The following is a 27,184-nucleotide window of genomic DNA, read 5'->3' as shown; positions in this document are numbered from 1 at the left end:
AATGCCTGGAAATAAAGAGAGGGAAACTTTTTTTCTTGGATGGGAAGAAGGCACTTCATCTCATCCATAACTCATATCATGAGATATTCTTTAGAAATAGGAATAAGGGTTGGAGGCTGAACAGAAAACAGAAGGCATGTGCAAAACACCTCCTGAACAATGTGCAAAATGGATATTGTTATTCCCATTTTATAAGTATGAAGGTTGGCTCAGAGGTAACTTCATTCACTGACTTAGAGAAGTTAAGAACCTTCATTCATTTATTCATCAAATGTTTGTGGAGTGCTTACTATGTGTTAGGTACTTTTCTAGGGGCTAGTGTTTCAGCTGTGAGCAAAATTGGCAGGAATCTCTGCCCTCACGCAGTGTATATTTCTGTGTGGTAGGGACAGATCGAGGCAGAAAATAACAGATAAGTAAATCCTGCAGCACACCAGCTTGAGACAAATAATAGAAAGAAAATAAATCAGGGAAGGAGAGGGAAGAAGTGGCTGTATTATGAAGATTTTGCTATTTTAAGTTGGGTGGTCAAGGTAGGTCCCACTAAAACAGTGACATCTCATCACAGACCTGAAGGACATAAGGGGAGCATCTGGAGAGGCATGTGCTAGGCAGAGTGAACAGCGAGCGCAAGCTGCTATGAGGCACAGGTGCACCTGGGAAGCTCAAGAACCCGCATGGAGGCCAGTGCACTTGGGCCAGAGTGAGCAAAGGGAGAGAGTGGCCAGAGGAGGTACCTGGATCCCAGGGCTGGATCACAGGGGCCTTGGAGATCAGAAGGCACACGGAACAGAGGTTTGGCATGATCTGACTTACATTTCAAATAAATCACCCTGACTGCTGTTTCTAGAAGAGCTCGTGTGTGTCGGGGAAGAGTAGTGTTGGTTGAAGGATGGCAAAAGCAGATAAATATTAGGAAGACACTGCAATAAACTAGGTGAGTGATGATGGAGGATGAGATTAGGCTAGTAGCTGTAGAGATGCTGAGAATATAATCAGAGTTGGGCTATGTGGGAGGCTAAATACTGGCCCCTAAACATGTCTGGTCCCATTCCCTAAAGCCTTATGACAAACAGGATGTTACAGGTATAGTTAAAGATCTTGAGGTAAGGAGATTATTCTGGGTTATGTGATGAACCCAGTGTAATCAAAGAGTCTTTAAAGATGGATACAGCAGAATAAGAAAGAGAAAAGACTACATGAGGATGGAAGAGGAGATGGTCTGCTGCTGGCTCAGATGATGGAGGAAGGGGCCATGAAAGAAGGAATGGAATTGATGTCTAGAAGCTTATTTGAAAAGTCAAAGAAAAGATTTTCCTCTAGAGCTTATAGACAGAATGCATCCTTGCAGACATCTGACCTCCAGAGCTGTAAAATAAAAGAAATCGGGTTGTATTTTAAGCCACTCCCTTTGTGGTGAGTTGTTATAGCACCACCAGGAAACCAACATAGGCTCTATTATGAACTCAGAACCAACAGTGTTTAGTGATGGAGTGGATGAAAAATGGGAGAAAAAGAGAGTCAGGGATGCCTTTAAAAGTTTGTGATGGAGCCACTGAAAGGATGTCCTTTATAGTCATGGGGAACACCTGCTCTGTGACAATGAGACCAGGTCTATCTGGCCACACCCTGTCTACTCCTACCATGCCCAGGAGCTGAGCCAGGATGACGTTCACGGGAGATGCACCCAGCTAAGCTTGTCCGATGGGTTTCTCCGCTGCTGCCACCCTTCCCCTAGCTTCCCAGCAGTTTCACACTCTTGCAGCCTCTTTCTATCAGCACTTCCTCACTGTTCTCTGATGGCAGCAGGCAGCATAGAGCTGGATGAGATTAGACACATATATTTTATTTTAAGGCACAGCTGAGAAAACACTCAGGAAATAAAAGTTGTTTTGACGTAAACTGTATTATCTGGAGGCCTGCTGCTGGGGTTCTCAGGCTGTGGGAATGATTCCCTACACAGAACATCACCGAGACGGTCACTGACCACCGCTGCCCTTCTCTGACTGTCCTTACCCAGTGACAAGACTCCGACTACAGCAGTGAGAGGAGCGACAGGTTCCTCTGAATCTGGCCCTGCTAATCCCCTGCTGTCACGCTCTCGTTTTCAGCCTTGATTTCCTCATCTGTAAATGAAAGGCACTGGAGCCAATGTTTTCCATGAGGCCCCTTGAACCTGGTTCTCTGGTTCTCACCAGTATCAGTGGTGTGTCAGAGAGAAACTTGAACACAGCTTCAGCCAGCCATGGTTCTGTCTTGGGTCCTGAGGAGCAGGCACTGACCTGCTTCTCTCATCCTCTCTTCTCTGCCGTCCTATGGGGCTTTATTTTGACCCTGAAGCAATCATTTCTTAGGCTGTATTAGAGAGCTTATTTCTGTTGCAAATGGTCCATGAGCTCTATCTGTTCAACAGAGTCCAGGGCAGATGGCTACACTTCCTTTCCAGACTGGACATCAAATGCCAGGAACTCAGTGAGGGGCACCCTCCTTCTGGCTTGCGGCTCTGTGAGGCAGACACACAGAGCAGGTTCCGGCCACCTTCTGTCCGTGTTGCTTGCTGATGCTTTTGGTGAAAAAGCAAAGAAGGAAGTGTTTATACTGCTTAGGGAGTATGGCAGAAATCCTTTACCCTTTGGGAAAACGTTTCCATGAAAATAAAGCACAAACAAAGCACCTTACTGCTACATCCTAGGAGGATGGGCTAATCTGTTTTGTGAATGTACTCTCCATTTTCCTCCCTGGGTCAGGTTGATGAGTTGGAGCCTGCTGGGTCTCCATGACAGAAGATCTCATAAATTCTTCCATCCTCTCTCCTTTCTGGTTGTGGGGAACCTGATCTGTCTAATAGCACCAAAGACTGAGTTACTAGCACCGTGTATTGTGCAATGTATATTGTATAGACTAGTAAAGCTTGAATAAATAAGCAAATGGATTAAAAGTATACTATTCAGGGACTTCCCTGGCCATCCAGTGGTTAAGACTCTGTGCTTCCACTGCAGGGACCTCAGGTTCGATCCCTGGTTAAGGATCTAAGATCCCGCATACCATGGGTCATGGCAAAGAACAAAACAAAAAGAAAATGATTTAATTACTGCAGGACTTTATTAATGTGACATTACTCTTTTGGTTCTCATGGACTACATTTATAAGACAAAGACTCTGCCCACAGCTTTTATGATGGAAGGGAAATCTTGTGGTCATGTCATAGTCATTCACCATCTCCATCAAAGGGTCCCTCAAACCATCTCATACTGAACTATCATTATTTCCTGGTTTTCAAACTGTTCTTACTAATGTGTATCACTCAGTCCCCCAAATAGCTCTTGTGAACTAGATTTATTGTTATTTCCCTTGGACAACTAGGGAAACTGAGGCTCCTAGAAATCAAGTGGACCTGAAATCTTTAAATACCATCAAATGGGAAGGGCAGGCATTACCTTTCTTAAACCATCATCCCCAACAAAATGGAATTACACTGGCCTTTTTTATTTAGTAATAGTTAATTACTAAAATCAAAAGTTTGTCTCTGTCTTATTGGGTTCTGTCTTGTCCCCATCTTTTCACAGCTCTGTTGTCTTCTTTTCTCTCTCCCTCTCCTGAAGAATAAAACCAAATTACTCTCATTTTCACTGTAGATGTTTGCCCACTTCTTTGAAGCTGTCCTCAAAAGCACATTTTCTATACTAAGAGCTTATCAAGGTGTTTTTTTTTTTTTTTTGCCCTAGACAAAGGCAATTTTCTTCTTAAAAAGAATTCTTGTGAAAGTTGTTAAGATAATAAAGTTTATTGTCTCCAAAATTTCCTTCAGAGTGGCTGGAAGTTATTCTTTTAATGATAAAAATGTACTCCACTCACACCACATTTATACCCTACTGCCCTGGGGCTGTGCCATCCTGTGCTCACAACTTTTTGCTTCAATGTTAAATCAAAGTATACTCTTCCAAAATATTTAAAATGGTACGTCATCTGAGCAATGCACTTAAAAAAGATAATAAAGCTTCTATCCAGCTTTTTAGATAAAGAGATGGCAAGGGAAGAACCAATTCTGAGAATTACAAAAGCTTTTCAGGGAATAGGTCTCCAAAGATGTCATATTTCATCAGATAAAGGAAGACATCCAGGCGGCGTTTCAGGTAGAAGGAATCTGATGGACAAAAATAGAGAAACATAAGCAAACGTGGTGTGTCAGGGTCATAGAGAGGGGAAAGATGGGAGAAAGTGAGAGAGAATTCTGAAAGAATAGGCTGGTAAGACAAAGGACCAATGCTGGTGTTTTCTTAGAACTGACAGGAAGCCCAGTTAAGATGAGAGATGAGCAACTTTTATAGGCTAATATAAGGCAGCAGCGTTTGCTCATGCCAATACTGTTATTTGCATGTTCTTGTCATTGTTATTACCAGCAACCTGAGGTCAGCCATGAGTCCCAAAGAGGAATGATTTGATTCAGTGGCTGGTGGTTCTCAGTCCTCTTGTTATTCTTGGTCTTAGGAGTGCACTGTGGGTTGGGAAATGAGAAGCAGGACTTCTGTTTCTCTTAGGTCCCGCAGATTCATGCCCACAGTCCTGGGGGTAAACTGTTATGGTAGGTGATGCTTTGATAGAATGTTTTTCCATGGAATTTGTGAGCTGTGAAGATCTACTGTCATAAATCTTGTGAGCATGGCAAAGGAGTGTAGGAGGTGGCCTTCTCAGATACTGCTACTCTCTGCTTCATGTCATAATAAACTCTAAAATTCAAATTTCAAAGGAACATGTCTCTGGTGGGTGGGTGGGCTGATGGGTGGAGGGGTCGACTGAAGGCTGAGAAGGCAGCGGGTAGAGCTGTCAGCCCCAACTGAGAAGGGCTGCAGACCTCGTTGGGATTTATAAATGTCCAGAATGTCAGTTAGTTCCTCTTGACAAATGATCTATGAGCTGATTTTTCTGAAAGAAGAATAAAACTGAGTGGGAGGCCCCTAGGCAGTCTGTGAGTTGATTCTGGGGATTTGATTGGGTAATTTCTTCTTCACAGTTGGAAGAGAATGCCACTTGGCCATCAAGTGGGTGGGACCCCATGCAATGTGCTGATGCTGGTTTATTATTTATGATAATGTTTGGGGATGCAATAGACTTTGGTGCTCAGTAAACTCCTTCTTTCATTAAAAGTCTTAGGACCAGTCATCTATTTTGTGATGTTTTTATTTTCTTTATTTACATTTAGGTTTTTCTTAGTGTTTGATAAATTTTATCTTGAATATGTCAGCCTGTCTCAGTTGTCCAAAGAAAAACAAGGAGAAAGATTATGTTTACCTTGAGCTGAGAGGAAAAGAGGGAAAGTATTTCTCTCTCATCCTCTCTGCCTCCCCAGCCCTAGGAGATGGGGACTTAACTTGGTGGTGGCAACGGGAGTCAAAATAAAAGAACTCCAGGGAAAGGTGAAAGCTCAGAGCAAGCGCTGGGATGCTGGTGTTGTCCCAACTTCTTCACCTGCCAGACCTGTTTCCATGTATGTTCTTCTCTGGGGATAAAAATACAGATTACCAAATGGAAAATTCTTGTGTCTTTCGTATTTAAAACACTGATTCCATCTAGGGTAATTTTTTTTTTTTTTGAGAATTCCTTATGGCTGGAATCTATTGAGAAAAGGCACCCCATAGAGATCTGGGTAGGATCTTTGGCTTTGTACTGTTGCATGACTCTGAACACATAACAACTTCAGTTTCCTTCCTCATAATGATATGTATAAAACCCACCTCATGTGATGGTTGGAAAATTTAGGACAGTGTGTGTAAAGTGCCTATTCACTGAGTACATGGTGGATATATAAGCGGTATTAGCGTTTATTATTACTTTTAAAAGTTTCATGTAACTGAGCGACTTGACTTTCACTTTTCACTTTCATGCATCGGAGAAGGAAATGGCAACCTGCTCCAGTGTTCTTGCCTGGAGAATCCCAGGGATGGTGGAGCCTGGTGGGCTGCCGTCTATGGGGTCACACAGAGTCTGACACGACTGAAGCGACTTAGCAGCAGCAGCAGCAGCAGCAGCTGAGGTAGATCACCATGGAGGGCAAGATGAGAGGGAATTGGCATGTCCTCTCTGCCCTTTCTTTTGTCTTGAGAAACAGTGTGGAATGGGGAGACAGCACAGTATGGGGAGACAGGCGTTCGACTTCCTGTGTGACCTTGGGTAACTTGCGCATTCCCTCTTGTTTCTCCTGTTTCTTGAGCCATCAAATGGAGGGATCTTGTGAGAACCCAATGATACAAATACATCAACTGCCCAGGAGAGCACTTGCGCTCTCAGCTTAATAAATAGTAAGTTCATTCTTCTGTTCTTATCCACATCTGCCTGCCTTTCCACACCAACTGTTAGGTTGGCCAAAAATTTTATTTGAGTTTTTCCACAACATCTTATGGAAAACCCAATGGACTTTTTGGCCAACCCAATTTTTTCCTCAGGTGTTTTGACTGTACAAAAGGTTTATTTTCTAGGTTCAGAATCCTGACATGCATGTGTGCTCAGTTGCTGAGTCATGTCCGACTCTGTGACGATCCCACTGACTGTAGCCCGCTACGCTCCCAAGTCCCTGGATTCTCCAGGCAAGAATACCGGATAGGGTTGCTATTTCCTCCTCCAGGGGATCTTCCCAACTGAGGGATCAAACTGGTGTCTCCTGCATTGGTAGGCAGATTCTTTTACCACTGAGCCATCTGGGAAGCCAAAATCCTGACAGTTAAATGCAATGATTGTGCCTAGGTTCTTTATCTGTTTTTTTTTTTTTTAACCTTTTATTTGTTTCATTTTATGGCATTCCTTTCCATGAAATAAATGTTACTTGAGCACCTATTATATGCCAGAGATGATGGTACTTACCATGATTAATGTGACAGACAGTTCTTCTCTCAAAGAGTTCCCAGATTAAAATACATATTTCCACAGTCTGGAAATAATTTCATGATGAGACAGACTGTTCATGCTGGAAAAGAGGTGAAAGAATGTAAAGGGTCAAAATTGAGGCAGGTAGCACCTGAGCTGTGGCAGGATGGTGACGACTGGAGGAAGCTCAGTGGAGAGGTCAGTTGGGAATACTCCTAGAGCTGGGAAGACTTCCTCTAGATTGAGGGATTCCAGGTAGAGGGAACATCCTGAGAAAAGGCTCGGGTGCGGAAGTACATGAGACACATTTGGGGAATGGTGAAAGTTTGGTTTGGATGGAATATATGGTATATGAAGGGACATACTGGGGAATAAAGGTGAGGCATGATTGTTAATCATTTTAAATGACAGGATAATAATTTTGTACTCAGTTTGGTTTGTAATGAGGAAACACTGAGAGTTTTTCTGAGTGGGGCAAGAATGATACAGTAAGTTGTATCAGAAGTGATGTTTACATCTGAGTCTAGTAATGACCAGGTAATGGTATTTACCTGGGTCTTTGATGGTTGGTATGGCAGCATTAATTCTAAGTCAAGCAGATGTGTGAGGACACAGAGATGAAAAAGCCTCAGAAATCATTTGAAAACAGTTTAATCCAGACTGCTATGAATATAAGACACAACTTGGAGAATTGAGCAGATGGATTTAAAGTAAACACAATGAGATTCTAACAGTTCATATCAGTGATGCTAGTTTCTAGGTTAAAAAAGATCAGAGTACATGTAAGTCTATCAAATAAGGAACTTAAATAAGTTAACTTTGATTTCTGTTTCTTTGAAGTCAGTTTTTTTTGGAAGTTTCATGTACCATTAGAGTTTTTTTTTAATTGCAGTAAAATTCACATAACATAAAATTACCATTTAACTATCAAATGTATTTACGTGTTGTGCAACCATTGTCTATCTGGTTTCAGAACTTTTCCATCATCCCAAAAGGAAATCCATAATTATTAAGCATCACTCCCACTTCTCCTTCCCCCAGCCCCAGGCAAACCTAGATGGATGAATGGATAAACAAAATCTGGCCTAGCCAAACAGTGGAATAATTATTTAGCCCTAAAAAGAAACAAAAGATTGATCCATGTTACATCATGGATGATTACCCTTGAAAGCATTATGCTATAGAAGCTTTAAAATTTTGTGTTTTTTCAGTGTTAATAGAAATGACAAGTTGTATCACTTTTTATGGTGTGCAGCTGAAAATATCTGTGTAGGTCACAGCGATCACATTTTAATATAGTGACTTTTGAATAGAGCTCTGCTGATTCTCAAAGGTTTTTGATGTATTTCAGAGTTTCATGCCACTACTTTTTTTTTCCTTGTAAATGGGTCCATACATTTCTCAAGTTTGAAAAAGTCTGAGGGTTCTGCCAGGGATCACTTGCAGAGTGCCTCCTAGGAGGTACTCTGGAGCCTCCTGGAGTATCCTGCTCAATGGCTCAAGCTCAAGTGCTTCAAGGAGGCAGGCTAATAGCATCAAGACAGAAGCTGGCTGGATGTGTGATGATGGAGAAGTGGAAACCTCCTCTAAAGAGGGAAGCATCTAGCAATTCTGGATTTTTCATTGAAGCTTCTCAATTAGTCGATTTTAGCATCTCATTCAAAAAAATTGTAAAAAATACTGTGGGCAAAACAAACAAATCTGCAGGAGTCAATTAAAGAACTCTGCTAGGATACACATCATGTAGTGAGATAAATCTGCTTTTGAATTCCAATTCTACCTTTTTAGGTTCCCATGATTTTTGATATATTTCATAACCTTTCTGTGTTTCTTTCCTCAGCAGCAAAATGGGTCTAATGATGATTTCTCCCTAATAGACTTGTGATGTCCGTAAGTATTAATATTAATGCAGTGCTGGCAGAGTAAAAGGCGTTAATATTAGATGATATTATCAGCTGATTGTTAATAATGGCATCGCTTAGTCACTGTAGTCGTGTCTGACTCTGCGATCCTATGGACTGGAGCCCGCCAGGCTCCTCTGTCCATGGGATTCTCTAGGGAAGAATACTGGAGTGGGTTGACCATTTCCTTCTCTAGGGGATCTTGCCAACCCAGGGATTGAACCTGCGTCTCATGTCTTCCACATTGGCAGGCAGGTTCTTTACCACTAGAGCTACCTGGGAAGCCCAATAATGATATTAATGGCACAGATTCTAATAGGCTCTGCTTTCAGAGGTCTTGGAGTAAATTTGGGGAAGCTTGCTATATCACAAATGGTAATATAGCACCTTTTGTGTTGCATGTGACCTAGGGCTGTGTCTTTGAGACTTGTCACTCTGAACAGCTGTGTACTAGTTGTGACTAAGCGTCACTTAGTCTCTTTGTGGGGCTTCCCTTGTAGCTCAGCTGGTAAAGAATCTGCCTGCCATGCAGGAGACCTGGGTTTGATCCCTGAGTTGGGAAGATCCCCTGCAGGAGGGCATGGCAACCCACTCCAGTATTCTTGCCTGGAGAATCAGCATGGACCGAAGAGCCTAGTGGGCTACAATCCATAGGGTTGCAAAGAGTCAGACACTGAGTGACTAAGCACAACACACAGCCTCTTTGTAAATAGTTTTCTCACCTGTAAAATGGCAATGATATATAGTACCTTCCTCACAGCATTTTTATAGGAATGAAATGAAATATTATAGGATTAATATTTGTAAGGTGCTTTTGACAGTTCCCAGCACAGAGCAAGCAACACATAGGTATTTGTTGAATAATTAGAAATAAATAAATATAGGGCACAAGTTGATCCAACATAAGGTTCTCATTACTACTTTTTCCTCTGTGTGACTACTTCTCACTGAGGCATCGATTCAGCTTGATAGAGGCACCTTGCTTTAGCTGGTATTTTGAATAACATTTTAGAAGGTGCTAGCTCAAGTTATCTGTGTTGTGATTCAAGACGGAGCTGTGATCAACACTGACATTATCCAGCTCATCTGGAGACCTTTGAGAATGTCAGGCTTGTTCAGCAAGAAAATGTTTTGCAATTTACCTTCAGTTTCTGATTATTTCTGAGCTGGTTCTTCTGGTTATTTTAATTATTGACTAGTTTCAGACTAAGGTGCTAACGTTTCTAGGAGACAAACAAGTTTCCTTAATCAAATTTTGAGTGTTCTGTGGGGCAACAAGTTACAGTGTAAGAGGAAACACTGGACTGAAGCTAAAATGTAATATGACTTTGGGGAAATCATGTCTTTGTATTAATTTTCCAAAATGTAAAATTAAGGAATTAGGCTTCTGTGAGTGCTTTGGATACATTCCCTCAACTTCTTAGAAGCTAAACATTATATGTACATCTGATATATACCTGGGGGGAGTAGAATTGTGCTGGGTGATCTGAGATGGGCACCACCTTGCTCCACCTTGTGGGCCCAGCCTGTGACTCAGGGTGGCCCCAGAGGCATCTTGGAGAAACCCCAGGGCTCCCAGAAGCTCATTTGGAAAACTACTGGGTAAGATGATGCCTTAACTAGCAGACTCTGATTTCAGAATATATACATTTTTTTTCAAATAAGGTGAACCTATTTTTGCATAATAATTAAATGATAAATACATACATAAATAAATTTGCTTATATAATATTTTACCTAGAGTTGGGAAGTTTGCTATTTAAATGAACCCCATGGTAAAATGAAAAATTCTTTTGTAGTAGGAACAACTCCTGGATCTCTGATTTCTAGATTCTGTGCTTTCCTCGTCTCCTTAAAGTAGGGCACTGTAGGCTTGAAACACAATCATGAAAACTTAGGATGCTGGCTTTTTTGGTACAGTTTCTAGTTTTTGAGTTACTGGCATTTGTCATTCTTTCTACCTCTCTTCAAAACTGGGATCATCTGAAAGAAAAAAGAAAAGTTCCCGTTTAAAAAAAAAAAAAGGTTTCTGAAATTTCACAAAGTATGCTGGCATCACAGCATCCCATGAATATTTAATCGTCATCATCAAGACAGGAGGCTGGAGAAAAAAATCAGGTTGTGATATTTGGGAATAGCAGGTGTGGGAAGGAGGGTGTTGACACCCTCTGAAAACGGATATGGCATGTTGTGTGGCAGGTTCCCTTTGCAGTCTCCACGTCACCTGGGTGCTTTACGAAAACTCCAGGGAGAGGAAGCTTGTCCTCACTGGCCCCACACCCTGAATGTGGTGGGGGTCCTCTTTAGAGGCATGTATGGCCAGACTCCTTCCCTTCACAAGAGCCTTCAGGTTTTCTCTTCTGCGAACCTTCACCTCATGCAGGTGGCTCTGGCCCCTGTCCCTTGCATCTTTTTTTCTTATTATTGTTGCTAAGCAAGTACTTCTCCTGTGTTTAATCAGGCAGTGAAAGCATAGGAATCCAGCTAAGGATTTGGGATGTAGATGCTGAAATTCAAAGCTCGCCTAGGAGCTCTTGCATCCTACAGTCAGGAGCGAGACAGAAATTAAAGGGCTCTGGGTCACCTATGTACAAATTACCTGTCTTCTAACTTTATTACATCCTCCCCTCTGCCTACTATCCAGCTGTGTGTGTTTCACCACTGCTTCCTTGCAGCAGGAATGGATTCAGTCTCTAAGATCCTGTCCCTGAGTTTTTCATAGTCTGTTCCCTGTTGGAGTTTTCTGGGAGTAGATTGAGAAAGTGAAACACCCTACTTCTCAAGCTTTTATGTGCAGAACAGCTATCTGGGAGAACTTCCTAACATGGAGATTCCTGGGCCCACCCCAGGGGTTCTTATCTAGTAAATCAGGAATCAGTTCAGTTCAGTCGCTCAGTTGTGTCCAATTCTTTGTGACCCCATGAACTGCAGTACGCCAGGCCTCCCTGTCCATCACCAACTCCCAGAGTTTACTCAAACTCATGTCCATACTCCTGGAGTTTACTCAAACTCATGTCCATTGAGTCGGTGATGCCATCCAACCATCTCATCCTCTGTGGTCCCCTTCTCCTCCTGCCCTCAATCTTTCCCAGCATCAGGGTCTTTTCCAATGAGTCAGCTCTTCACATGAGGTGGCCAAAGTACTAGAGTTTCAGCTTTAGCATCATTTCTTCCAAATAAATCCCAGGGCTGATCTCCTTCAGAATGGACTGGTTGGATCTCCTTGCAGTCCAAGGGACTCTCAAGAGTCTTCTCCAACACCACAGTCCAAAAGCATCAATTCTTCGGTGCTTAGCTTTCTTCACAGTCCAACTCTCACATCCATACATGACTACTGGAAAGACCATAGCCTTGACAAGACGGACCTTTGTTGGCAAAGTAATATCTCTGCTTTTTAATATGCTATCTAGGTTGGTCATAACTTTGCTTCCAAGGAGTAAGTGTCTTTCAGTTTCATGGCTGCAGTCACCATCTGCAGTGATTTTGGAGCCCAGAAAAATAAAGTCTGACACTGTTTCCACTGTTTCCCCATCTATTTCCCATGAAGTGATGGGACCAGATGCCGTGATCTTCGTTTTCTGAATGTTGAGCTTTAAGCCAACTTTTTCACTCTCCTCTTTCACTTTCATCAAGAGGCTCTTTAGTTCCTCTTCACTTTCTGCCATAAGGGTGGTGTCATCTGCATATCTGAGGTTATTGATATTTCTCCTGGCAATCTTGATTCCAGCTTATGCTTCTTCCAGCCCAGCATTTCTCATGATGTACTCTGCATATAAGTTAAATAAGCAGGGTGACAATATACAACCTTGATGTACTCCTTTTTCTATTTAATATTCATTTTTAATGGCAAGTTCTCAGGCCAGTGGTACAGACTCTGCTCACACATGAGATGTTATCTTCACGGCTGTCTTTCCTGGCCCTGGCCCTAAAGGATGCCCTGTGCTGAAGGTCTGGCCTGAGACTTGGGTCACAAAGCCCACACTGTGGTTCTAGCTTTGGTTCAGATGTTACAGAAAATTGCTGATGTGCCACATCGCTCACATGGTAGGAGTGTGGCTGGGTCAGGGACCAAGTCAGATGAAAAGGCACATTCTTTCTCCTTCCCCATGGGACTTGGGGAGGCTATTTGAGGCTGTCTTGTTTGCCATCTGGACACAGCTCACAGGAACTCCTCAAATGTCATGACAATCACAGAACATGGTCCCTAAAACATAATAAATATGAAAATTAAGAACACCTTGGTCTACTGTTCAAACCTACTCAGTTACATGGTCTTACCCTTAGAGTCTACCATTCTCTTCATCATCACACATTCCAGCAGAGCAGAGTGACTAGACTGTTCAAGTGACTGTGCTTGGGGGGGAAGGGTCGGTCAGTCCAAACCGAGTCACTGGGGAATGGGAGCTGCCTTGCCCAAGGTCCCTCCTCAGATACTCACCCCAACATACTTTTGTCCCTCAGAAATGTGTTCCCTCTTTGAATCAGAATTCCATAGCAGTTTCTTCCCTGGATCACTCCCTATATGTCAGAACTCAAATTTCTGAATTGAATTCTTTTGCTGCTTTCATTATTTTTCACTAACTTAGGTTCTGGAAGGTAATCTTCCTCTGCAAATCAGTCTGAAAGTCCTGACACTGGTATGGAGGTGATAACAGTTTGATACTTAGAACCACAGAAGGCCAGCCCTCGAAGGGACTTTACTCTGAGTGTGTCCAAGCTGCCTCAGGTGGTTGACCAGGAAGCCAAAGGCCAGAGAGAAACTTTCCCAAAGATGCACTTGCCTAAGAACACCCAGAGAGCTAGTGAACTAAGACCCAGAAGTAATTCTCTGTGCCCACACAGACGTATAATCCCGTTCATCCTAACTAGTGCTCTTCCTATTTTCCTTCAAGTCTCAATGTTTCAAAAGTTTGTCTCTGTTTGCACTGTAGTTTATCACACACTCTTTATTGACATGTTTAAATTTTGTCAAGCTTTGCCTCTTCCTTAGATTTCTTTCCCACTGAGACATGTGAAATGACTGAGGCTCTCAGAAGAATTTGGAATAGAAGAGAGCCAAGGTGATCATTTCATCTTGTTGCAGTTTTAGATACCAGGGTCATCTTTCATTTAATTTGGCCAATATAAATTGAGCATCAGAATCTGCAAGTCTCTGCATTGGGTGTGGGAGTATGTTATCTGTGTGATGGAATAACAGGTTTGTTTGTTTGATTTTCTTTGCAGATCTCAAATATATAGAATGAGGAAGATATCTGAAAGAGAATTAATGCCAAAAGCAGCCTGGGAAACTGACTCACAGTGTGAACTTGAGTCAGTCTATTCTCTAACCTGGGGCACTTTGTTTCACTGATGCCGGAAGGTGGGTTGTGATAGCTGCCTGGGTTCTGCTCTGAGATCCTGCCCAGCTCTATGATGTTGGGTGGTGTCTGGATGGTTTCTGCTCCAAGTTCAGTTCAGTTCAGTTCAGTTCAGTCGCTCAGTCATGTACAACTCTTTGTGACCCCATGAATCGCAGCACGCCAGGCCTCCCTGTCCATCACCAACTCCCGGAGTTCACCCAGACTCACGTCCATCGAGTCAGTGATGCCATCCAGGCATCTCATCCTCTGTCGTCCCCTTCTCCTCCTGCCCCCAATCCCTCCCAGCATCAGGGTCTTTTCCAATGAGTCAACTCTTCGCATGAGGTGGCCAAAGTACTGGAGTTTCAGCTTTAGCACCATTCCTTCCAAAGCAATCCCAGGGCTGATCTCCTTCAGAATGGACTGGTTGGATCTCCTTGCAGTCCAAGGGACTCTCAAGAGTCTACTCCAACACCACAGTCCAAAAGCATCAATTCTTCGGCGCACAGCTTTCTTCACAGTCCAACTCACATGTCCATACATGACCCCCGGAAAAACCATAGCCTTGACTAGATCGACCTTTGTTGGCAAAGTAATACCTCTGCTTTTCAATATGCTATCTAGGTTGGTCATAACTTTGCTTCCAAGGAGTAAGCGTCTTTTAATTTCATGGCTGCAGTCACCATCTGCAGTGATTTTGGAGCCCAGAAAAATAAAGTCTGACACTGTTTCCACTGTTTCCCCATCTATTTCCCATGAAGTGATGGGACCAGATGCCATGATCTTCATTTTCTGAACGTTGAGTTTTAAACCAACTTTTTCACTCTCCTCTTTCACTTTCATCAAGAGGCTTTTGAGTTCCTCTTCACTTTCTGCCATAAGGGTGGTGTCATCTGCATATCTGAGGTTATTGATATTTCTCCCTGCAATCTTGATTCCAGCTTGTGCTTCTTCCAGCCCAGCATTTCTCGTGATGTACTCTGCATATAAGTTAAATAAGCAGGGTGACAATATACAACCTTGAGTACTCCTTTTCCTATTTGGAACCAGTCTGTTGTTCTATGTCCAGTTCTAACTGTTGCTTCCTGACCTGCATATAGGATTCTCAAGAGGCAGGTCAGGTGGTCTGGGATTCCCATCTGTTTCAGAATTTTCCACAGTTTATAGTGATCCACATAGTCAAAGGCTTTGGCATAGTCAATAAAGCAGAAATAGATGTTTTTCTGGAACTCTCTTGCTTTTTCAATGATCCAGCGGATGTTGGCAATTTGATTTCTGGTTCCTCTGCTATTTCTAAAACCAGCTTGAATATCAGGAAGTTCACAGTTCACGTATTGCTGAAGCCTGGCTTGGAGGATTTTGAGCATTACTTTACTAGCGTGTGAGATGAGTGCAATTGTGCAGTAGTTTGAGCATGCTTTGGCATTGCCTTTCTTTGGGATTGGAATGAAAACTGACCTGTTCCAGTCCTGTGGCCACTGCTGAGTTTTCCAAATTTGCTGGCATATTGAGTGCAGCACTTTCACAGCATCATCTTTCAGGATTTGAAATAGCTCAACTGGAATTCCATCACTTCCACTAGCTTTGTTCATAGTAATGCTTTCTAAGGCCCATTTGACTTCACATTCCAGGATGTCTGGCTCTAGGTGAGTGATCACACCATCATGATTATCTTGGTGTTGAAGATCTTTTTTGTACAGTTCTTCTGTGTATTCTTGCCACTTCTTCTTAATATCTTCTGCCGCTGTTAGGTCCATACCATTTCTGTCCTTTATTGAGCCCATCTTTGCATGAAATGTTCCCTTGGTATCTCTAATTTTCTTTAAGAGATCTCTAGTCTTTCCTATTCTGTTGTTTTCCTCTATTTCTTTACACTGATTGCTATGGAAGGCTTTCTTATCTCTTCTTGCTATTCCTTGGAACTCTGCATTCAGATGCTTATATCTTTCCTGTTCTCCTTTGCTTTTTGCTTCTCTTCTTTTCACAGCTATTTGTAAGGCCTTCCCAGAGAGCCATTTTGCTTTTTTGCATTTCTTTTCCATGGGGAAGGTCTTGATCCCTGTCTCCTGTATAGTGTCATCAACCTCCATCCATAGTTCATCAGGCACTCTATCTATCAGATCTAGTCCCTTAATCTATTTCTCACTTCCACTGTATAATCATAAGGGATTTGATTTAGGTCATACCATAAGAGACTGGTTCCAAGTAGGAAAAGGAGTACGTCAAGGCTGTATATTGTCACCCTGCTTATTTAACTTATATGCAGAGTACATGATGAGAAATGCTGGGCTGGAAGAAGCACAACCTGGAATTAAGATTGCCAGGAGAAATATCAATAACCTCAGATATGTAGATGACACCACCCTTATGGCAGAAAGTGAAGAGGAACTTAAAAGCCTCTTGATGAAAGTGAAAGAGGAGTGTGAAAAAGTTGGCTTAAAGCTCAACATTCAGAAAACGAAGATCATGGCATCTGGTCCCATCACTTCATGGGAAATAGATGGGGAAACAGTGGAAACAGTGTCAGACTTTATTTTTTTGGGCTCCAAAATCACTGCAGATGGTGACTGCAGCCATGAAACTGAAAGACACTTACTCCTTGGAAGCAAAGTTATGACCAACCTAGATAGCATATTAAAAAGCAGAGATATTACTTTGCCAACAAAGGTCCGTCTTGTCAAGGCTATGGTCTTTCCAGTAGTCATGTATGGATGTGAGAGTTGGACTGTGAAGAAAGCTGAGCACCGAAGAATTGATGCTTTTGGACTGTGGTGTTGGAGAAGACTCTTGAGAGTCCCTTGGACTGCAAGGAGATCCAACCAGTCCATTCTGAAGGAGATCAGCCCTGGGATTTCTTTGGAAGGAATGGTGCTAAAGCTGAAACTCCAGTACTTTGGCCACCTCATGCGAAGAGTTGACTCATTGGAAAAGACCCTGATGCTGGGAGGGATTGGGGGCAGGAGGAGAAGGGGACGACAGAGGATGAGATGCCTGGATGGCATCGCTGAGTCGATGGACGTGAGTCTGGGTGAACTCAGGGAGTTGGTGACGGACAGGGAGGCCTGGCGTGCTGCAATTCATGGGGTCGCAGAGTTGTACACGACTGAGCGACTGAACTGAACTGAACTGAATGGTCTGGTGGCTTTCCCTACTTTCTTCATTTTAAGTCTGAATTTGGCAATAAGAAGTTCATGATCGGAGCCACAGTCAGCTCCTGGTCTTGTTTTTGTTGACTGTATAGAGCTTCTCCATCTTTGGCCGCAAAGAATGTAATCAATCTGAATTCGGTGTTGACCATCTGGTGATGTCCATGTATAGAATCTTCTCTGGTGTTTTTGGAAGAGGGTGTTTGCTATGACCAGTGCATTTTCTTAGCAAAACTCCATTAGTCTTTGCCCTGCTTCATTCCATATTCCAAGGCCAAATTTGCCTGTTACTCCAGGTGTTTCTTGACTTCCTACTTTTGCATTCCAGTCCCCTATAATGAAAAGGACATCTCTTTTGGGTGTTAGCTCTAAAAGGTCTTGTAGGTCTTCATAGAACCATTCAACTTCAGCTTCTTCAGCATTACTGGTTGGGGCATAGACTTGGATTACTGTGATTTTGAATGGTTTGCTTTGGAAACGAACAGAGATCATTCTGTTGTTTTTGAGATTGTATCCAAGTACTGCATTTCAGACTCTGTTGTTGACCATGATGGCTACTCCATTTCTTCTAAGGGATTCCTGCCCTCAGTAGTAGATATAATGGTCATCTGAGTTAAATTCACCCATTCCAGTCCATTTTAGTTCGCTGATTCCTAGCATGTCAACGTTCACTCTTGCCATCTCTTGTTTGACCATTTCCAATTTGCCTTGATTCATGGACCTGACATTCCAGGTTCCTATGCAGTATTGCTCTTTATAGCATCAGACCTTGCTTCTATCGCCAGTCACATCCACAACTGGGTATTGTTTTTGCTTTGGCTCCATCCCTTCATTCTTTCTGGAGTTATTTCTCCACTAATCTCCAGTAGCATATTGGGCACGTACTGATCTGGGGAGTTCCTCTTTCAGTACCCAATCATTTTGCCTTTTCATACTGTTCATGGGGTTCTCAAGGCAAGAATACTGAAGTAGTTTGCCATTCCCTTCTCCAGTGGACTACATTCTGTCTGACCTCTCCACCATGACCCTCCTATCTTGGGTGGCTCCAAGGGCATGGCTTAGTTTCATTGAGTTAGCGCGGGCGGCTGTGACCGGCACACGTAGTGCGGCCGAGTGGAGCTACCCCACCTCCGAGGTCGGGGCAGAAGCCAGGAGGACCCCATGCCTGAGGGGTGGCAGCCAAGAGGAGTTACCCAACATCCAAGGTCAGGGGCAGCGGCTGAGAGTGCCAGGCTGCGACGGCGCAGGAAGGGTCCAGAAGAGCTACCCTGCCTCCGAGGTCGGGGGCGGCAGCTGAGAGTGCCAGGCTGTGGCAGCACAGGAGCAGCCCAGAGGAGCTACCCCATGTCCGAGGCTCGTGGTGGTGGCCAGGAAGTGCTACCCTACACCCGAGACCAGGGGTGGCGGCCGGGAGGAGCTACCCCACCTTCAAGGAGCAGTGGCTGCGCGGGTACAGGAGGGCTGAGAGGAGTTATTCCACATTCAAGGTCAGGAGGGGTGGCGGTGAGGAGATACCCCTCGTCCAAGGTAAGGAGCAGCGGCTGTGCTTTGCTTGAGCAGCCGTGAAGAGATACCCCACGTCCAAGGTAAGAGAAACCCAAGTAAGATGGTAGGTGTTGCAAGAGGGCATCAGAGGGCAGACACACTGAAACCATAATCACAGAAAACTAGTTCTACTCCAAGGCAACCTGCATTTCCACCTGAAAGCAGGGAGGATACCAGTGCTTAGCAGGAATGGTGAGCCACTCCTTGGCCTGAGTCAGGCTCAGGAGGCTCTCAAGAAGGAAGATATTGATAGGGGTGGGGCCTGTGGCAAGTTTCATGTCATTGTCCTTTCTTAGGTTGTATATGTATAAGGAAGGGCGTTCCACAGCTAGACTGTGCATTGGGGCGGTCCCTTCACAGCCATCCCTATCTGGCATAGCTGTGCCATTGTCTCCCTCTTCCTAAGGCTTCTTAGTTCTCTTGCTTTGGGGTAGTGGGTGTAGAAGAGGAGGGGCAGGAATGCTGACATAGTTTGAGATCCCAGTGCAAGGTGAAAATTCAGGCCCTTCATTCAAAAATTATTGTGTTGTTCAGTCATTCAGTCATTTCCAACTCATTGTGACCCTATGGACTGTAGCATGCCAGGCTTCCCCATCCTTCACTATCTCCCAGAGTTTGTTCAAATTTATGTCCACTGAGTCAGATGCTATCTAACCATCTCATCCTTTACTACCTTCTTCTCCTCCTGCCCTCAGTCTTTCCCAGCATCAGAGTCTTTCCCAATGAGTTGACTCTTCACATTGGGTGACCAAAGTATTGGAGCTTCAGCTATCAGTCCTTCCAATGAATAGTCAGGGTTGATTTCTTTTATGATTGACTTGTTTGATCTCCTTGCAGTTCAAGGGACTCTCAAGAGTCTTCTCCAATACCATAGTTCAAAAGCATCAGTTCTTCAGTGCTCAGCCTTCTTTATGGTCAGACTCTCAGATCCATACATAACTACTGAAAAAACGATAGCTTTAACTATATGGACCTTTGTCAGCAAAGTGATGTCTTTGCTTTTTAATATGCTGTCTAGGTTTGTCATAGCTTTTCTTTCAAGGGGCAAGCGTCTTTTAATTTCATGGCCACAGTCACCTCCACATTGATTCTGGAGCCCAAGAAAATAAAATCTGCCACTGTTTCCATTTTTTCCCCATCAATATGCTGTGAAGTGATGGAACTGGGTGCCACAATCTTAGTTTTTTGAATGTTGAGTTTCAAGCCAGCTTTTTCATGCTCGTCTTTCACTTTCATCAACAGGCTCTTTAGTTTCTCTTCACTTTCTGCCATTACAGTGATATCATCTACATATCTGAGGTTGTTGGTATTTCTCTCAGCAATCTTGATTCCAGCCTGTGATTCATCGAGCCCAGCATTTCTCATGATGTGCTCTGCACATAAGTTAAATAAGCAAGGTGACAATATACTGCCTTGTCTTATTCCTTTCCCAATTTTGAACCAGTCATTTGTTCTTGTAAAGTTCTGTTGCTTGTTGACTTGCATACAGGTTTCTCAGGAGACAGGTACAGTGGTCTGGAATTATCAAGATTCTCAAAATGGTGGCAGCAGAGCAAAACCATGCGTGGGCCCTTCTGTATGCCAGGGCATGTGCCACTTTCAGATTTCAGTCCTGTGAGTCTGCTCTGGGTGGTGGTGGCTCAAGGCGTGGAGTGGGGATCTGAGGTAGAGAGGGAAGGGACTCCACTCAGCCAATAGACACCAGACCGCTGCCTCCAACCCAAGCCAAAAACCAGAAGTCTTCCCAAGCTGCACTAAATGTGGAAGATAGCACAAGGATGACTACAGCTTGGGGCCCTGAGAGTTTCAAGCAATTGCTTTTAGATTCTGTGGCAAATGTTATTTTGCCTAAGAGACGCAGGCCCAGATAGCAAAGGTGATTGGTAGAAGGTCACACTACTTGTTGGTGACAAATGGGATCTAAATCTCAGACCTTCCAGCTTCCATGTTCTTTCTCAGCCTGAAGCTGAGTAACAGCACAATTGTGCCCTCTCATTGTGGATTAAATGGGAACTTGGGAATAAGAGTGAGGTGCAGGAAGGAAAAGGGATAAAGGATAATTGAATGGAAGAAACAAAACAGTTTAGAAAGCTGAAGCAATTTGTCTGAGTCCACTGGATGCACAACATACAACAAAGCAGACAAATGTGTGTTCAGCAAAACAAAACTGGAAGAAGATGATATTTTCCCATAAAATATGCCTATTTCCGACCAGACTTGAGGTCATCTGATAAAGGACAGATTGTCCAGAGTAAATAGAGAGAGGAAAAAAGATGCTTTGGGCTGAGTTTAGTTCCATGTCAAAATCACAGAGGAGCTTATTGCTTCTTTCTCCTGCTTGTCATCTCTCAGGCATCAAGACCTCATGGAACCAGGAAAGGAGATAGTAGATCATATATTCATGCATTTGTTCATTCTTCCATCTATCAGGCATCTTTTGGGCACCTCTGTTGTCTTACTGGGTGGTACCTCTAGCTCCTCTATTATACTAAATCCAGAAAAGAATGTTTAAAACATCACCCCTACCTTTACAGAAAGTAGACAACTACTATCATGAGAGGAAACTAGCCACAATTAAGAATAATACTAGTGATGCCTGCTGTGTGTTATTGGAACTCCAGAGAAGGAGAAATTCATTGTAATATATTCATTGTACTTCTGGTTGATAATTGGCCTGCTGGTTCCTATTTGCTTCAGCAACTGCCGCCTGGATCTATTCATCATTGCTGTGTTCCTCTTTCCCAAAAGGCTCCTGGGGAGAGCGCATAGCTGGGGAGTGGGGATGTGGGATTCTTATAGACAGAATCTATTTTTTACCCTAGTGATGCATGGCTATATACCAATCCTTCTCTGCACCAGGGTGTGTGTGTTGGGGGCGGGGCGGGGGGGGAACCTTGAGTGGAGGTGGTTCTGGTTCAGATATAGTGAAGATCCATGCCACCTCATGTTTTCTCGTGCCCGTCTGCTGCCTCCAGCATGTATGAAAGAGAACAGCCCTGCAGAGGCCAGGATGAGGGCCAGCTGTGTGTACATGGGGTGTTTCTCTGTCTCCATCTGAAAAACGGCAGGAAGGGAGGAGGTCTAATAAACTAGTGTTCCCTTACCCAAACAAGAAACAACCTACATTCCCTCCCAGGGAGCACAGGATTGAAATAGAGGAGGAAGGGAAATCAGTCATAAAGGCTGTTGCAGAAGAGGGAGAAGGGTTGGCGCGCCTAAGTGCCTACCCAGTACACGTTTTCTGTGATTCTCTGCAGCTCGACTGGTGATTCTATTCTCATCCACCGGGAGATCTGTACATAGCTTGTGATATAACTGGAAACAGTAGACATGAGGCAAATCCCGCGTCATCATATGTCCCATCATAATAGCACTGCCCATTCAGGCCTAAATGTTGGCATTTACAGGGCTGGCATCACCTCCAGAATTTCACCCAGGGATGGGAGTAAGATCTGTATTATAATTCCCATTGCACAGAAGAGGAAACCAAGGCTTGGGAAAGACTAGGACACGACTGAGCAACTTCACTTTCACTTTTCACTTTCATGCATTGGAGAAGGAAATGGCAACCCACTCCAGTGTTCTTGCCTGGAGAATCCCAGGGATGGGGGAGCCTGGTGGGCTGCTGTCTATGGGGTCGCACAGAGTCTGACATGACTGAAGTGACTTAGTAGCAGCAGCAGCAGCAGCAGCAAGCTACTTGCAGATGAGTGGCACTCCCCATGAGTGGCAGACGAGGAACCAGAGCCTGTGTTTTCTGTGATGTTCTTTCTTCTGCTCATGTTTTTTTCTGGATGGATTGCTTCCTGCTCAGTTCCTACTGGGTGGATTGTGATGGGAGTGTAGCAGGAGCTGGGAGGAGGGTTCGGCAGCCCCTGGAAGCCCAGTGATCATTAGATGGCTGCCACATGGACCCGTGGTGTCTTTTCACAGTCTCTTGCCCTTTAAACTAACTCGATACAGCAGTAACTTCAATAGCAATACATCGATTGGTCCCACTCTTAAATGACCGGGCTGGGATTCAGCATCTTTATGCTCCTTCTCTATTTTTGCCCTCATCCTGAGCCATCATAAAGACACTTGGAGCCAAGTGGGAACAGTATTTGTCTCGCAATTACTTCTAATTGCCCTGTAGTTTTGTGGCGTGTAAGTGGTGTGACCTACATACCAGTTATGTGAAACGCTTTTCATCCTGGAGTCTATATTAAGGAGGACATAAATCAGTGAGGTCAGGGAACGGTGGCTAAGTCCATCTCACAGTTAACATTTATATCCAGCTCCACCATCGGCACTTATTGAAATTCCAGCTCTTCTTTACAACCCCTAGAGCTAAAGCTGCCTCTTCCTCTATGAAGCGTCCAGAGATTGCTCTTTCCTGTGGCTTCCCACAGCTCTTGTTCTCATCTCAGGTGCTCATCATTTTCTGTATATTTCATTTTCCTGAACTCCTTATGCCAGAGACTATGTCTAGTGCATTTTCCTATCCTTGTCTGCTCTGAGAACTGACAATGGCCAATGTCCTTGCTCAGTTAACTACTTGTTGAATGAAAGCATAAACTGATTACATCACAGGCATTGTATGTGTGGTGCATAGTTGCTCAGTTGTGTCTGACTCTTAGCGACCTCATGGATTGTAGCCCATCAGGCTCCTCTCTCTGTCCATGGGATTTTCCAGGCAAGAATACTGGAGTGAGTTGCCATTTCCTCCTCCACAGGATCTTTCCAACCCAGGGATTGAACCCACGTCTCCTGTGTCTCCTGCCCTGGCAGGTGGATTCCTTATCACTGAACCACATGGGAAGCCATAGACATTGTGGAGACTTGTAAAAAATCATGTGGACCCATGATTCTCTTCACAGCTCATATTTTACTTTACACTGACTCTCTAAGTAGTAAACTCTTATTTGGGTTTCAAGATCATTGTGTCTGACTCTTGCAACCCCATGGACTGTAGCTCGCCAGGCTCCTCAGTCCATGGGATTTCCCAGGCAAGAATACTGGAGTGGATTGCCATTTCCTTCTCCAGGGGATCTTCTTGACCAGGGATCAAACCTGGCTCTCCTACATTACAAGCAGATTCTTTACCAACTGAGCTACCAGTGAAGTGAAAGTCACTTAGTCGTGTCCAACTCTGTGACGCCATAGACTGTAGCCTGGTAGTTTCCCTGTCCATGGAATTCTCCAGGCCAGAATACTGGAGTGGATTGCCATTTCCTCCTCCAGGGGATTTTCCCAACCCAGGGATCGAACCCAGGTCTCCTGCATTACAGGCTGATTCTTTACCATCTGAGTCACCAGGGAAGACCAAGCTACCAAGGAATCCCTCAGATCAATACATTAATATTCAATTACATTTTCTAGCAAGTGTTGCCATGTTAAGTCTTATCCTATATTCATTTTGATAGGCTGCCTTGCAAATTGCATCTGCATCTTGGAAAGAGGAATGATATCCCCAGTTTATAGAAATATCAGCTTAGAATAGTTAATATATGGCTTTCCACAGGTTGCAAAGCCATTAAATGGCAGAACAGGATTCATTAAATAGATAATTCTTTTTTATAAGAGAAATGTTTGTTTTGGGCTTCCCAGATGGGGCTAGTGGTAAAGAACCCAATTGCCAATGCAGGAGACCTGAATGACATGGATTGGATCTCTGAGTCAGGAAGATCCTCTGGAGGAGGGCATGACAACCCACTCCGGTATTCTTGCCTGGAGAATCCCATGGACAGAGGAGTCTAGTGGACAACAGTGCATGGGGTTGCAAAGAATTAGAAATGACTGAAGTGACTTAGCATGCACGCACATTTGTTTTGAAGAGAAATGTTTTCATTTATTGAATCAAATGAGAGCAGCATCAGCTAAGTATTTTCATAAATCCAATAAAAACTTAAAGCAAATCTATATGTTGATCCTCTCTTTACTATCACTGAGTGTTAGTCACTCAGTTGTGTCCAACTCTTTGGGATCCCTATGGACTGTAGCCTGCCAGGCTCCTCTGTCCATAGGATTTCCCAGGCAAGAATACTGGAGTGGGTTGCCATTCTCTTTCCCAGGGGATATTCCTGACCCAGGGATTGAACCTGGATCTCCTGCATTGCAGGCAGATTCTCTACTATTTGAGCCACCAGGGAAGCCCATTGCCTATCATTAGGCCTTCTTTATATATTTATTTTTAAATTTATTTTTAAGTGGAGGATAATTGCTTTACAATGTTGTGTTGGTTTCTGCTGTACAACAGCATGATTCAGCCATAAGTATATATATCCTCCATCTTGAACCTCTTTCCCACCCCCATCCCACCCCTCTAGCTAACTATATACTAACTGATCATTCAATAAGTATTTATTAAGTGCTTGCCACATGTTGGGCATTGTGGAGAATCTATAGGAAAATAAAATGTGGTCCTTGCTCTTAAGGAACTCACAGTCTAGTAAAAGGGACATCCACTTAAAAGGAAAACAGTGTCATGTGGCAAGTACTGTACCAGGAATACTGACTAAACAGTTTGTGTTTGTTCTCATAGACATACTGCTCTTCATGCCTCTCCTCTCCTGAGCTGAAAGTGATGATGCTCAAAATCATAAATATCCAAAAAATCAATCCATTAATAAATAATGTTTATTTATTAACATTAATAAAAGAAGCGTAGTCTTCAAGGTTAAGCTTTCTTATTGTACAGATGCTGGGGAGGAGTGGATGGCAGGCTGCTTCTGTCCATCCCATCAGAGAGTTGAATCAAAGAGGGAGTAGGCAGAAAAATTCAGGACTTCTTGAGACAGAGGACAGAAGAGAGAGGTGTGTCATTGTAGAACAGGAAAGGCCCCTCCCACAAACCTAGTTCCCCGTCTCTGACAGGTGGAGTTCCTCCTTGTAAACATCCCCAGTCTTTTCATTTGACCCTTTGTTGAAGGTTGATCACATCAGCCTCAGCCCTGTCGGTGAGCAAGACTTTTTCAGCTTGAGTGGGGTGAGAGCACAAGAACACCCTCTTGTTTGACTTCCTCTGAGCCAACCACAGCTCCACTGGCCGCTTTCTGTGGTCTGGCCCCCTTCGTCCAGGGAGAAAGCATCCTTGAGTACCAGCAAGAGTCTAGCCAGGTAAGGCCAGCTGGCTTTTCACTGGTTCCACAAAGAGATGGGGCTTCTCTCTATGAACTGATTTATCTTGTCCCCAACTTGTGTCTCAGGTCCCCTCTACCCTTGCCTTGTACTTCCATCTAGACTCATATTCTCTGTGACCCAATGAAAAAAATGTTCCATTTTTCCTTACTGCTCAGGGTTGATGATATTTGTAGACCAGCATTTTTCAGCCTATAAAATCCCCTGACGTACTTATCTCTCTATTGATTTTGATCTTAACTGCACTGTAAGAATGGTGGGATAGGAGTAATTTTCTCTATTCAGTGGCTTAGGAACTGAGGCTTAGTGAATTGAAGTGATTTGTTCAAGTTTGATCTGCAGACTGAGGCCAAGATTAGATCTGATGCCTCCTTTTCTCTCCCTCTACTGCAGGCCCCCCACCCCCCAGCCCAGGCAGGTCACACCTTATCTCAAAAAGCCAAGAGAAGTGAATGTGTTTCCTAAGCTGTCAAATGGCCAAGAAAAGGTGCTCCTTTTTTGCAGGGAGATTGGGAGGGATATTTTCAATTCATCTGAGAGACAGATTTCATAGTGATATCTAGGCTTCATCAAACTATTTTTAGAGGACGAATGAGAATTTGTACATAAAGGGGCCTTGTTAACTGAACACTGATATGCAAATGGGAGGAGATGACTACATGGAGCCTGACACGTGCTCTGGCTTTCATTTAGGGCTGAATGACACTTTGTTAATGTCAACAGCCGTGTTATAAGGCACTGATCACAATGGCCCTGGGGAAATATTTTAGCTTTTCTGTCTGACTGTGGTATGTGGAAAACCAAATCTCAATGGGAGGAGGGAACACTCCCAAATGCATTCAAATTGACTCCTGCAATTTCTTCTCTTATGACAGCTATCATTATATCTCATTGTTCTACAGTTTTAAGAAAATCTCATCTTCAGTGATTATGTAGTTTACTTTTTTAAGATGCTAATTTTGGCTATCATTTTCCTCTTCATGCTCTGAAGGTTATATCATTCTTAGCTGTGGAAGGAAATGCTTCTTTTGTGGATGTGTGCGTGCGTGTGTGTCTATCTGAGTTTGTTTTGACAGTGCTAATATTCATCCCTGTGGGCCCATCACAATGCAGTGGGTTGCAATGTTATGTAATTTTTAGCATGCTTTGGTATATTCTTAGTATCTTTCTGCCTGTAAGGGTCTTGAAGAGATCACTTAAGCAATTAACTTATTCAAAATAGAGAAACTGAGGCTCGGAAAGGGGACACAGTGTGCACAAGGCCGGGTGGCCAGTC

General features: G+C 43.6%; 1 protein-coding gene across 4 annotated transcripts in view; it reads left to right on the top strand.

Annotated features, from left to right (window-relative positions):
- Positions 1-27,184, top strand: part of TPRG1 (tumor protein p63 regulated 1) — a 239,388-nt gene that overhangs the window by 59,120 nt on the left and 153,084 nt on the right. Inside the window, exon 1 of one of the 4 annotated variants that reach the window (XM_006068957.4) lies at positions 13,819-14,118. The exons of 2 other annotated variants lie outside the window; for them this stretch is intronic. The gene's annotated coding sequence lies outside the window, so the exon portion shown is untranslated. Of the gene's footprint in view, positions 1-13,818; positions 14,119-25,417; positions 25,888-27,184 lie in introns of those variants that run through there. One more of the 4 variants, XM_006068955.4, reaches the window with a different exon arrangement.

Source organism: Bubalus bubalis, chromosome 1, assembly GCF_019923935.1.
Source record: "Bubalus bubalis isolate 160015118507 breed Murrah chromosome 1, NDDB_SH_1, whole genome shotgun sequence".
NCBI lineage: Eukaryota > Metazoa > Chordata > Mammalia > Artiodactyla > Bovidae > Bubalus > Bubalus bubalis.
The sequence above is the reverse complement of the archived record's forward strand: the minus strand, read 5'-3'. Positions and strand labels throughout refer to the sequence as shown.